The sequence below is a fragment of the Euprymna scolopes genome, chromosome 31 (assembly GCF_053919585.1).
Source record: "Euprymna scolopes isolate OS-2025 chromosome 31, ASM5391958v1, whole genome shotgun sequence".
In the NCBI taxonomy this organism is placed as follows: Eukaryota; Metazoa; Mollusca; class Cephalopoda; order Sepiida; family Sepiolidae; genus Euprymna; species Euprymna scolopes.
This window is the reverse complement of record NC_136512.1, coordinates 74,400,734-74,413,469: the sequence shown is the minus strand read 5'-3', so window position 1 is coordinate 74,413,469 and position 12,736 is coordinate 74,400,734. Positions and strand designations below refer to the sequence as shown.

Genomic DNA, 12,736 nt, shown 5'->3' with positions numbered 1-12,736 from the left:
TGGTTTGGTTATTTGATTTTACTACACATCAACCCTTTTGGATTATTTGATGGCGAATACAATAATGTTGGGAAAAAGATTTATGTTTCAAGCTCTTTATATCGTCAAATATTTATTCATAGGGTTTGGTTTGTTTGTCTTGTAAAAAGAAAGTCGTTTTTTTTTTTTTGCTTTGCAGAACATGATTGAGTTTTGCAAAGGGAAAGAAAGAAAACAATACCATCAATGTTTGTTAAATTCTGGTTCAGGAAGTCAGTATCTTCGGACAGCCTAATCTAGTAGCATCAGGGTAGGTCAGGTGTGGTTTCGAAAAGCAAGCAAAGAAGGATAAGCGCAATCGGGTGTAAAAAAGCAGTCTGAGCGGCATTCCCTGGTTAAGGCGCGTCAGGCGATTATCAATACCATACCCCACTTTCAGAGAGAAGGTAAAGCCTGGGAGGGTGGACCTGGACCTCCTAGAGCTGAAGAGAACCATGCCTTAGTTTGACAGCAACGAAGCCAATGTCGGACTGATTGTCAAAGACGTATTCCAGACTGAAGCAAACATTTATAAAAGCGCTGTTATTTTGGTTTTGATTATTTATGCTTGTTTATCTTTGTTTTTTATTTTTTATTTTTGTTTATTTCTTCTCAGCGCGGTAATTTTCGTATTGATTACCATTGTCTAATCTATTTCTCCCACGTTTTTCTTTTTTTGTTTTAATCTCATTCATAAGTTCTCTCTCTCTCTCTCTCTCTCTCTCTCTCTCTCTCTCTCTCTCTCTCTCTCTCTATCTATCTTCTTCTAATTTTATAATAATTAGAATTGCTGTTTCTGGGTCAGAATCTATTCTACCTAGCACTTATTGTTTAGCAAGGTTTAGCAAGTTTTAGACTTTGAACTAGTATTTTTTAGCTCAAGTGGCTTCATGCGTTGTCTGGAGTGATTTCCATAAAAAAAAATCTGTCTGTCCCACAAATCTCAATCTATCAGTTCTTAAACCGGAGTTTCTCTCTCTCTCTCTCTCTCTCTCTCTCTCTCTCTCTCTCTCTCTCTCTCTCTCTCTCTCTCTCTCTCTCCTTTTCTTATTCTGCTCCTAGTCTTTTCTTAGTACAATACAGAGCAAAGAAGTCAGAGTCTCAAACGGCTCCAAAACAGCGACGAAGTTGATATTATTAGAAACCTTTCCATTATCCGTCTTGTAATTTTGATCTTTTCGATTGTGTTGTATTTTTCCCCACCAATAGGAAAAGCGCCACAAACGAAAATAATCGGTCAATACGAAGCACGTGCGTTTCTTCTTCATAGGCAGTCAATCCGTCTATGTGGCATTTATAAGACTATAAAAGTATGAATAGGCGGTCGTTGGGGGAGGGGGAGGTGACTTTTCTATAATACCACGCCCTTTCTGCGTCTCCATCCATTTTCGTTAGAATTAACAAAGAAAACTACATCTGGCTTTTAATCGTCTTTCGGTCTCAAATCGATTACAATGTCTTTGAGTTTAGGTTCCATCGGAAATCTTAATTAAGTTCAATAAATGCGTAAACTTGTTAATACAAATGCACTGTAATTCACTGGCGGCCATGACTGCCCCCACCACCAATTTGCTATTTCGATTCCTCTGACTATTGTTCTCGTCTTGAGTGTTATTCCTACAACGTTTCGGTCGATGTAACCTCCGACCTTCTTCAGGTGTATCTTGTCGAAGGAAGATCCCAGATGTAGTGGATAAAATATTGAAAAAGTTCAATTTAGGATGACAATCTTCTAGAGGTTGAAAGTTTAATCTGTAGTGCGCGCGTGCCCCAAGATACAATTTCGAATTACGTAGTGCTTCTAATTTTCACAACCGCTCTGCTACGCATTGAGCTATATTACTGAATATTTCCTATAGAAATACCTTTACACTTTATAATGAGAAAAAGGGAGACAATCCAAATTTTAATGAATTTTTTAAACCAAACTGTTTTGGTAATACAAAAAAAGTTCAATGAATCCGTGTTATTTTGATTCGTGTGACTATCGTTCTCGTCTTGAGTGTTATTCCTACAACGTGTCGGTCGATGTAACCTCCGACCTTCTTCAGGTGTATCTTGACGAATGAAGATTCCAGACGTCTTGGATAAAATACTTGGTAAAGTTCAATTGAGGGTTACATACGTCCAGAGGTTGAAGGTTTAATCCTTAGTGCGTGTAACACTCAAAAAAACAACTATTGCAAATTACTGAAAACGGATAACATAATACTTAGTTCGCCGCACGTTATTATAAAAAAGGCTCATACAAATGCTTTCAGTGGATTAAATAAAGAGGTCCGTTCGAAATCGCGTGCAGATTATCATGTTCGACAAAAAGATTGCCGAGTCTGATAAGATACACATGAAGAAGAACGAAGGTTACATCGACCGAAACGTCGTGAAAATCACACTCAAGATGAGAACATCCAAGTGATACGAATAACTAATCCTCATCTAAAAAAATTCAGAAACATGGCTTCAATAAAATAATGAAGTAACGCAACAGAAATCGTTGCTTACCGAAATATTTATTGAATTACAGTAATCCATTTAAAAAAAATCATTGTTCTTTGGTCTAAAGAAAAATGAAATATGTCTTTTAAATTTGTTGTGTAGCAGGGTATATGTTGAGACGACACATCAAAGAGTATAACGGGGACGTATATATATCAGAGGACGAGACATTTATGTGACACTGCTACACAGCGACGACGACGTCGTTTGTAAACGGAGACAATTCTTATTTGTTCATTATTATTATTATTATTAATACGGTGCTGAGGGATTTGATGTAATAGTTCTTTTTAACACAGACTGAGGGGAGAGTCATTATTTATGATGATAGTGGGGACACATTATACTTAGAGGGAGATGGTAGACAAAAACACATTAACTTTTCAGTTGTAATGACGACGGCAAAGTTTACAAATATAAATGATCTGTTTATTCTTCATCCGGATGAGATGATGTCAGGAATTCAAGCTTTAACGATCACATGGTCTCATTCCCCTCCACTTCGCCTCCCAGTCTGACCGACTCGACTCTGACTAAGTCGCTCTCTGACATTGTCTGACTCTGACTCTCTCGTTCTGCATATCTAACTGACGCAAACCCATCCCAATATATTGGAATCCCCACTTTCTTTATGACGTAAGAGGCGTGGTCCTTCACGTAGTCAAATTACCATGCATTTAATCACGTTTTGGTAACAAAGAAATTCCTAAATGAATTGTTTCAAAATCTAACCTATTTTGTTAATCCTTATTTTCAACTTGGTATTGTCCATTCTTTTAACTGACATTTTTAATATCCAGTTATTTCTAAAAGAATGAATAGTCGCTGCATTCCTAGATTGAATATCTTTATTATATTTTACCTCCTGCTTACTGCGTTCGATTCTATACTTTTTCAAATATCATTTTCAAACTTATCTATTTAATTACTGGGGTCTGTCTCTTTTTACATGATAAATTGAGTGCTTTTCTTCCTTTTTTTTTTTTACAAAAAGGTCAAACACACGATCAGGTGTGGTTTTGAAAAGCAAGTACAGAAACATAAGCGTACATTCTGGTTTTTAAAAAATGCCTGACCAGCCCGGTGGTATTTCCCAGTTAGAGCGTCCCAGCAATTAGCAAAAACATAACCCCTTTTCAGGGAGAAAGTAAAGCCTGGAAGGGTGGACCTCCAAGAACTGAACAGGACCATATATTAGCTCTACAGCAACAAAGCCACAATTGGACTTCATTACAAGGCCAGGAGGCTACTCAAGGATAAGGATAAATGAGTGTACAGTAGTCAACGGGGCAATATCATAGTAATCTTTAGTAGTGGAAATTTGGTAAATTGGATTACTTAAGAGGATGGGTCATGAAGGAGTTGTTTACGTTGGACTTGAAGACGGCCATCTTGTAGTCAGCTGGAAAGCAGACAAAGAAAGGCGGAGAAAGTATTCAATTTAAAAAATCATTCATACTTGGATTGTCTCCATTTTTCCCCTACTAGAACCTTTAAGTAAAAAAGAAGAATAACAGTAAAAACCCAGCCGCATCTCATTATAAATTTATTTCAACTTTGCAGGTTTTGAAAAACGCTCTGATTAGCACGCTGTCTGTTGATTATAGCTTGACTCAATTGGTTTACAGCCAGACTACTCACTTGAAGATTCTCCATAGGCACAACCAAAACGGAAGGAGGGGGTAAGTATTTTTTTTACGTAGTTTCTATTTAAAAATCTACGAAAAATTAAGTAATTATCCAATCAATACGAAAGTTTCACTGATTATTCAGTGAAGAATAAACTTAATGACGCTGTATTTTTTTATAATCGATATATATATATATATATATATATATATATATATATATATATATATTGTCTACAAAACCCCGCTTTCTTTACTTGTGGTTACAAATATGCTTAAATCAGCCGAAACTGAACAAAATATATCGTATTGTGGGGAGGATGAGGCTTGTAGATAAAACAAGTAAACAAAAAAGAACTGCGCACTATCAGATATAAAGGTTGAAAATCTGAATTTTGAATTTAATTTTTCATCTTTTGTGTTTTGAAGCGTGAAATTCGTTGCATATGTTAATAACGATTATTCTTTCAGATTAGCAAAAAAAATGTATGTTTTCATTATTTTTACGAAAGACACTACTTTTAAATCTTTGAAAAATAAATTAATAATTTTCTTTTAGTGAGCCCAATATTCTTATATACCATTAAATAGGAAATGCTTTGAAGAATCGATACCAAAAATGAAAAAAATCAATAAATAACTGCGCATTTCGCTAAAAATACGATAATTTCTTTCGGCAATTTGTCGTAACGTGATATTTCACCACCTATGGTAGACTATAAAGGCCTGCTTACAGTTGTTCGTATTTACAAATAGTTGTTATCTCCCCTTGTTTCTTTTTTGCTATGACTTGCGCTTGACTTGGTTTGCATTAACCACACTCTCTCGTCAAGAAACATTTGATCCTGGTGGCAAGACAGGTCAAAGACGACCAAGCGTGATACTAGATGCAAGAGTTGTTTCCAACGCATATGGCGCCTAGCATTCTCAGAATGGTCACCCATCTAGTACTGGCCAGCCTCATCATTGCTTAACTTCGGGAGTTATGTAAGCAACAAATATGTATCGCTTATAAAACAAAAATTAAACTTTTATAGAGTTGATTTTTTTTTATGTTAAAAATATTTGATTAGTGAATTAAGACGCTAATATTTTAACAAATTGAATTATAAACCCATGCATTTTTTTTAATATAAGGGAAGCACTACTATCGTAACAATGGAAATAAAACCAGTAGCGTAATTCGAAAAACCGGCGTTAAATGACGAGCGTTTAAATTCGAAAATTAACCACTCTGGTAAATTTAATTAAATTATAATATTGAAAATTAGACTAATCGATATCAATATAGGCAACTTGAAAATTGAATTATAAAAAATTACTGCGAATCTTAAAAAGAAAATAGCTACAGGGTTGTAATGTAGAAGGTTAACCTTATCGCAAAAAACTATAAGCATTAAACTCAAGGTATAAAATATGACTTTAAAATCTAGAAATGATACGTACGTGTCAAAAATATGAACTGAATAATGATGCGAAAAACATTCAATAGAAAACAATAAATTGAATTATAATAACACTTGCCGTGAAACAAACTACTTAATCTCGTATCACCGGAAGTAGGTAAAAAAAAAAAAGAAAACTACATGCAATAGATGCAACGAAAAATGATCACAAAACCACTAAAAAAATACTCCATTACCAAGTAAGTGTACTCGATCTAATGATCCAGATAGAGCATATATGTGTGTGTGTGTGTGTGTGTGTGTGTGTGTGTGTGTGTGTGTGTGTGTGTATGTGTGTGTGTGTGTGTGTGTGCTCGACTGACCTCCATTCTTTAGTTTCTCCTTGTAAGTCATACACAGCCAGAACTCATCTTCTCCCATAACGAAAATAACAATATTTATTATTATACATATATATATATATATATATATTACACACACACACACATACACACATATATATATATATATATATATATACAGAGAGAGAGAGAGAGGGGGGAGGGAGAGAGAGAGTGGTTTTCGGCCTTGATATGCGATTACCATTCTTTTAATTAAAAACATAGTATTTTCTATGGTGTGTTATGATTAGATAGTATCTATGTACTGTTTTTTGCGGGCTGTTATTCTCATCTTTATAATTGTTGTTTCACCACGTTTCGACTAACATATCCTCTGGCCTTCTTCAGATGGTTAACCGCGACGTGATAGGAATGATGAGTCTTGTAACTATATCCCCGGTCATTACCGCCTTCCATATATGTTGTCGTCTTACCACGTTTTGGCCAATTAATCCTCTGTCTTGCTTTGCGTAGGATTGAAACCGTTATCTTCAGACACCTGGAACAGTAGTACTCAACGCCTCTATCCACTGTGCCATGGGCCCCGAAATAACAAAAAACTATGAAGATGAGGAGAGCATTCCACAAAAATAAATATACAAAATATGAAGCAAAAGAATTCAAAACAAAAAAATAATATACAATATCTGTTTTGATATTACACTTAAGTTAATTTGTACTTTGTCACTGTAGGGGTAACACTTCTATACGAAAGCAAGTTTTATTTTTGCCCATTTCCACAGTGCCTCTTTTTCAGAGAGGAGGCCGGTTTTCCCCAAAATTAAAAACGAACTCGTGTCGAATTTTTCTCTCGTGAGGAAACCAATAAATATCAATACGGGGTAGAACGATGAATTTGTCGCCCTAAAGAAAACAACACTACAGCTTTTTTTTTTTTTAAACTTTGATTTTAAAAAATCAATTCAGGTGACTTGATTATGCAGTAAAGCTGACATCCATTTCAGTATCGATCACCGCATCGATACGGGCCTACTACTGGGAGCATGCTTTTTCCACAAGCGCCGGCGAATACTCCGCGGATGGGAAAGATCAGGCTGGCTTTTGTCTTGTGGGAGGTCATGTTAGTGATGTTCTCAACGTATGACCAAAGGAAGTAGTTCAGCAGGTTCAAGTCGGGGGAGGAGTTATCCAGTGAGAGAAGGGTGCAAAGTCGTAGCACTCCTTCTGAAGCCACGTCTGGGTCTCTTTGGACTTGTGGGCCGACGCCGAGTCCTGTTGCCACACCTTGAGTCTATCAGTAGCTACCTAATTACACTAGGGGATCACTACGCTCTTCAGCACATCTAGGTACAACTTGGTATTGACTTTCAAGCCGGCTTCGAAGATGTGTGATGAAATTATGAGGTGACAGGAAACTTCGTTGAGTTGTACCCTGAAGCGTTAAACCGTCCAGATTTGCATTTTGAGAATGCTGCCAATGGTCTTGTTGTCATAACTTGGATCGGGAGAGAGTATGAGTTGTACAGCGGCGCATCTCCGATCTCGCGCGTTAAACATTGTGTCACTTTCAGACATGATAGATGGCTCCTATCGCTCTGGTGATTTGTATACAACTTGCTAACTAGTAGATGGTCTGCAAAAAGAAAGAACCCCAGTTTTCATTAAACGGAAATAGAATCATGTCGTCTTTTCTAGGGCGAAAATATTACCGTTCCACCCTGTAAAATATCCCTTGCGAAACAAGTAGGCTTAACCAACACATATAAGGAATACGCCTTTTCGTTTTCTTTTGACTGCATTTTAAAGGCAAATCTGAAAATTCGATAACGCATTGGAAAATGCATTTGATTTGTTTTTTGTCGAACCTCGTATTGTAATTATAGATTTTTCGAAAAGAGCGAAACACCTTTTTTACCTACTTGAAAGAGAGACTTACGCATTTTTATCATTTGTGTTTTTCTGTTTTGTTTGTTTGTTTGTTTGTTTGTTTGTTTGTTTGTTTGTTTGTTTACTCTTTTTTGTAATTCACAGGATTACGCAAACATTGTTCGATCGATTTTCGCAAAATATGAATGAGATCAAGACACTATCCGCAGATGAAATCATTCCTTTCGGATTTTGAGGGGAAAACGATGCTATAAGTAGATGGCGTAACGAAAACAAAGAAGAGGTCACTATTTATATAACTCTATATATAAAGCTAAAATATATGTGTGTCTGTTTTTTGTAATAGGGTAGCAAATGGGTATGGAGAAAAATAATAGCACATTTTGTAATCAGCAGGTTGTTGCAAATGTTTTACTCCGAATTAAAATGACCAAAAGTTTAACTATAATAATTTATACACACACACGCACACACACACACACACACACACATATATATATATATATATATTGAGTAAAATGATTCATAATTTATAATTAAAAATCGGTTTAAAAAGGAAGAACAAGCGAAATCAATAAATTGTACGATCGTTTCGGAAACGATGTTTTATTGAGATATGCAATACGTCTTGAACAATAATTTTATCAGTTGATTTTATAAAACAAAGTCTCCTCATCAGCAAAAAGAGTGGGTGGAAGTTTAAAGACACCAAAAATAAAACTAGCATTTTTTTTTTACGGCAGATATATCTTTTATTCACCGCATGTAAAGCCTGTAAGAATCATAGTTAATCCATTCATTGGCATGTTTTTAATCGTACAATTTATTGATTTTGTTTTTTCTTCCTTTTGAAACCGATTTTTTTAATTCAAAATTATGAATCATTTTACTCAATATTAAAATAGCTCTAGTATATCTATGCCTATCGATGTTATTATATATCCACATTACAACGAGCACTGTTTTCTTTTAATTGCATTAATACATTTATTAATACATTAAAATAAATTCCGCTCTTTAGACTGTTGTTCTAATTCCCTTAATATATATATATATGCATATATATACATATATATATATATATATATATATATATATATATATATTTAAAAGAGTGTAGCCATCAACAATTGTGGGTTTTTTTTAAAGGTTTTCATCATATTTTTATTTTAAAATATTTTTATAACGCGTTTCGAGCTTAGGGTGTGCTCTCTTCAGATATTTTCGTAAAAAGTTTTTCTTTAAAATGGGAGTTTGTAGATATGCCTCCGCTGATATTAAATATGTTTTTCATAGTGGTGCGATGCGTGTGTTCAGTGTTTAGACGGTCTGTCTCCAACTTTAAGTGTTTCACTGTGACCGGTCAAAGTTAGTTTCAAAGAGTGTTTTTAGTCCATATGGTGAAGGTTTTTATGGCTTCTTTAGGGTTCTTTTTTAAAGACTTTCTTTCCCCATGTATAGTATGTACATGAATATATATGTATGCGTATGGGATTGTGTGTGAGTGTATGCTATACATGGGGAAAGAAAGTCTTTAAAAAAGAACCCTAAAGAAGCCATAAAAACCTTCACCATATGGACTAAAAAACACTCTTTGAAACTAACTTTGACCGGTCACAGTGAAACACTTAAAGTTGGAGACAGACCGTCTAAACACTGAACACACGCATCGCACCACTATGAAAAACATATTTAATATCAGCGGAGGCATATCCACAAACTCCCATTTTAAAGAAAAACTTTTTACGAAAATATCTGAAGAGAGCACACCCTAAGCTCGAAACGCGTTATAAAAATATTTTAAAATAAAAATATGATGAAAACCTTTAAAAAAAACCCCACAATTGTTGATGGCTACACTCTTTTAAATATACATTTTTTCTCTCGTTGGAACTACACAACCATCACTTTAAATATATATATATATATATATATATATATATATATATATATATATATATTAAAGGAATTAGAACAACAGTCTAAAGAGCGGAGTTTATATATATATATATATATATATATATATATATATATATATATATATATATATATATATATATTTATTTACCAGTGGTAAAAAAAACCGGACTAAAGTGCTCAATGTGTAGTCAGAGCAGTATATAGGAAATTTATTACTGTGAGTCCAGAATGAGTTTACAAATTGTTTCAACTAGAGGAAAATCCTCAAAGAGAGGAAAAATCCAACTAGCATCATCAGAATTCATAGATGGACTAAGTTATAAAGTCAAATAAAAATGGAAAGATCGTAGATAAAGGGGAGTTAGAAAAGAAGGGGGAGTGGTGGGGAGAGGATGTTGGAGTTTAAAGTAGTAGGAGTGTATTAAAAAAAGAGAGGGGTTTATAATTAAATATTAATTATGTGTAAATTCTTATATACGTGTTTTTTAACAGTTTAAACTTAAAAGACGCTACTTTTGTTGATAACAATATTAAACATATCCCTAAATCAATAGAAAAAAGGCTTAGCACAAACTCATCTAACTCCAGCATTTTTAACCTACACAAACCCTTCTTTGAAAATGCTTTAAAGGAATCTGGATATTCCAACCCTAATATTACATACTTGGACCCTAATAAACCCAACAATACAAATAGGAATAACAGATCCCGCAAAGTCCTCTGGTTTAACCCTCCCTATAATAATATGATAAAAACTAAATTAGGTAAAAAATTCTTCATGCTTCTTAATCACCACTTCCCCCCTAGTAATATTCTACATAAAATTTTTAATAAGAACACTATTAAGCTTAGCTACAGTTGCACAAATAATCTAGAAAATAAAATTAAAAAACACAACAATAAAATACTAAATAACCACAACTATAATAACAATGGTCAAAATAATTGTAACTGCCTTAACAAACCCCAATGCCCGCTCCAGCAAAATTGTCTCTCAACAAATGTGGTTTACAAAGCAACTATTGCCCCTGCTGAAGACCCACAAAACAAAAAATTTTACATTGGCCTTTCAAGCACCACGTTCAAAGACAGATTTAGAGTGCATAAATGCTCCCTAAATAACCCCAACCACCCAAATAGTACTTCATTAACTAACCACTATCTACTACTTACCCGAAACAACCTCACCCCAATTATTAGCTGGGAAATTCTTAATAGAGCTAGTACCTGTAAATCACTAAACTCCCCATGTTATTTATGCTTAACTGAAAATTTACTGATTACTAATTTTAGAGATAGAGATAAACTTCTAAATAAAAAAACTGAAACCTCACTTAATTGTAAACATTATAAATCCCACCTCTTAAGCAACTTCTCACCCTTCTAATAATAACTATAACCCACCCCTAAAATCTAACACTAACGAATTACACACACCCTATTTACAACCTAAACTATATAGTCCCCCATTCATTTTAAAAGAACCCCTCCACAGAACCCCCACCTATTTATCCCACCATTTTTTAGCTACATCTCTCTTTACCAAACTCATTTTTGTACCCCCCCTTTGCCTTAATTACTCCTTATGTCATTATTTAAAGGTTCTCGCCCCATAGTCTCTTATTGGCTATTTCCATAACCAGGTCTCGATTTCTATTATTTCAATTACGTACTTATCACAATTGGTATCCTTCGACTTGCCTCTCGGTCTATTATCTACTTGTTAACAACTAATCATTTACTTACCTTCTATTTTAATTAATTATTTAATTTACCATCTACATATAACATATATAATACGCTTTTCTCTTATATTTACCTCTTACTAATTCTTTCAATAATAATTATCATATTTTTTAACACGAAGCTTATTTACATATTTTTCGTATTTGTGTTTGTACATATACTCAAGCACATGCTTCTCCCCCATTGATGTGTGTATTTTTTACATGTGTACTCATGTGTATGTATTTGTGTGTTTTTGTTATCTACTTACTATCTACATTTTATTAATAATTATATTAATTTTTATTATTTAATTAACTTACTTATATCCTTAGTTTTTTTACTTTATTAAATAAACCTATAACGTATAATTCACCTATTTACCCTTCTATTTCTCATTTCTTTCTTCCAACTTAACACCCGACAATTCAAAAAACTATAAATAATAAATTAAAAACAAAAAATTAATTTTTTCAATTTCTCCCTGCCCAGCTAATTTATATATATATATATATATGTGTATATATATGTGCACATGTATATATATATGTGTGTGTGTGTGCGTGTGTATGTGTGTGTGTTTGTATATGTATGTATATGTGTGTGTATGTATGTATTTATATGTGTGTATATATATATGTGTGTGTATATGTATGTATATATATGTATTTGTGTTTGTGCGTATCTTCTATATGTGTGTATATGTATGTGTTTTTTTTATATATATTTGTATTTGGTTACGTATCTTCTACATGTATTTTTGTGTGTGTGTTTTTCTGTGTGTATGTGTTTTATTCACTTATTATAAATATCTCCCTAATAATTTTATGAATTTTATTATTTGATTAACTTACTGATATTCTTACCTATTTCTATATTAGTAAAATAAACTTGTAACTTATAATTCATTAATTTATATTTTTCTCTTTCTCTCTTTCCTTCAACTACAACGCCTGAAAATTTAAAAATTATTTATAAAATATTTTTCAATTCCCCCCCCTCCCAGCTAATTTATATTTATATGTATATATATGTATGTATATGTATATGTATATATATATGTATGTGTAAGTGTTTGCATCTGGATGTATGTGTACTTGCATATATGTTTATATATGTATATATGCGTGTATTTTTACGTATCTGTGTATGTGTACATATATATATATGTGTTTGTATATGTATGTTTGTGTATATATGTATATGTATATATATATATATATATATATGTATATGTATGTGTGATCACGCATGTGCTTTTCCCCCATTTACGTATGTGCATTTGCTGTACATATTTATGCGTGTGCTTATATTT

At 33.4% G+C, this 12,736-nt stretch overlaps 1 protein-coding gene and 1 long non-coding RNA gene across 2 annotated transcripts in view; one reads left to right on the top strand and one right to left on the bottom strand.

The window, feature by feature from the left end:
- The window catches only part of LOC145255822 (uncharacterized), a 382,839-nt gene that overhangs the window by 229,511 nt on the left and 140,592 nt on the right, over positions 1–12,736 (bottom strand). The gene's annotated exons all lie outside the window — the stretch shown is intronic.
- Positions 4,067–12,736, top strand: part of LOC145255823 (uncharacterized) — an 86,600-nt gene continuing 77,930 nt past the window's right edge. Inside the window, exon 1 of the long non-coding RNA XR_013863907.1 lies at positions 4,067–4,196. This is a non-coding gene — a long non-coding RNA (uncharacterized LOC145255823). The remainder of the gene's footprint in view (positions 4,197–12,736) is intronic.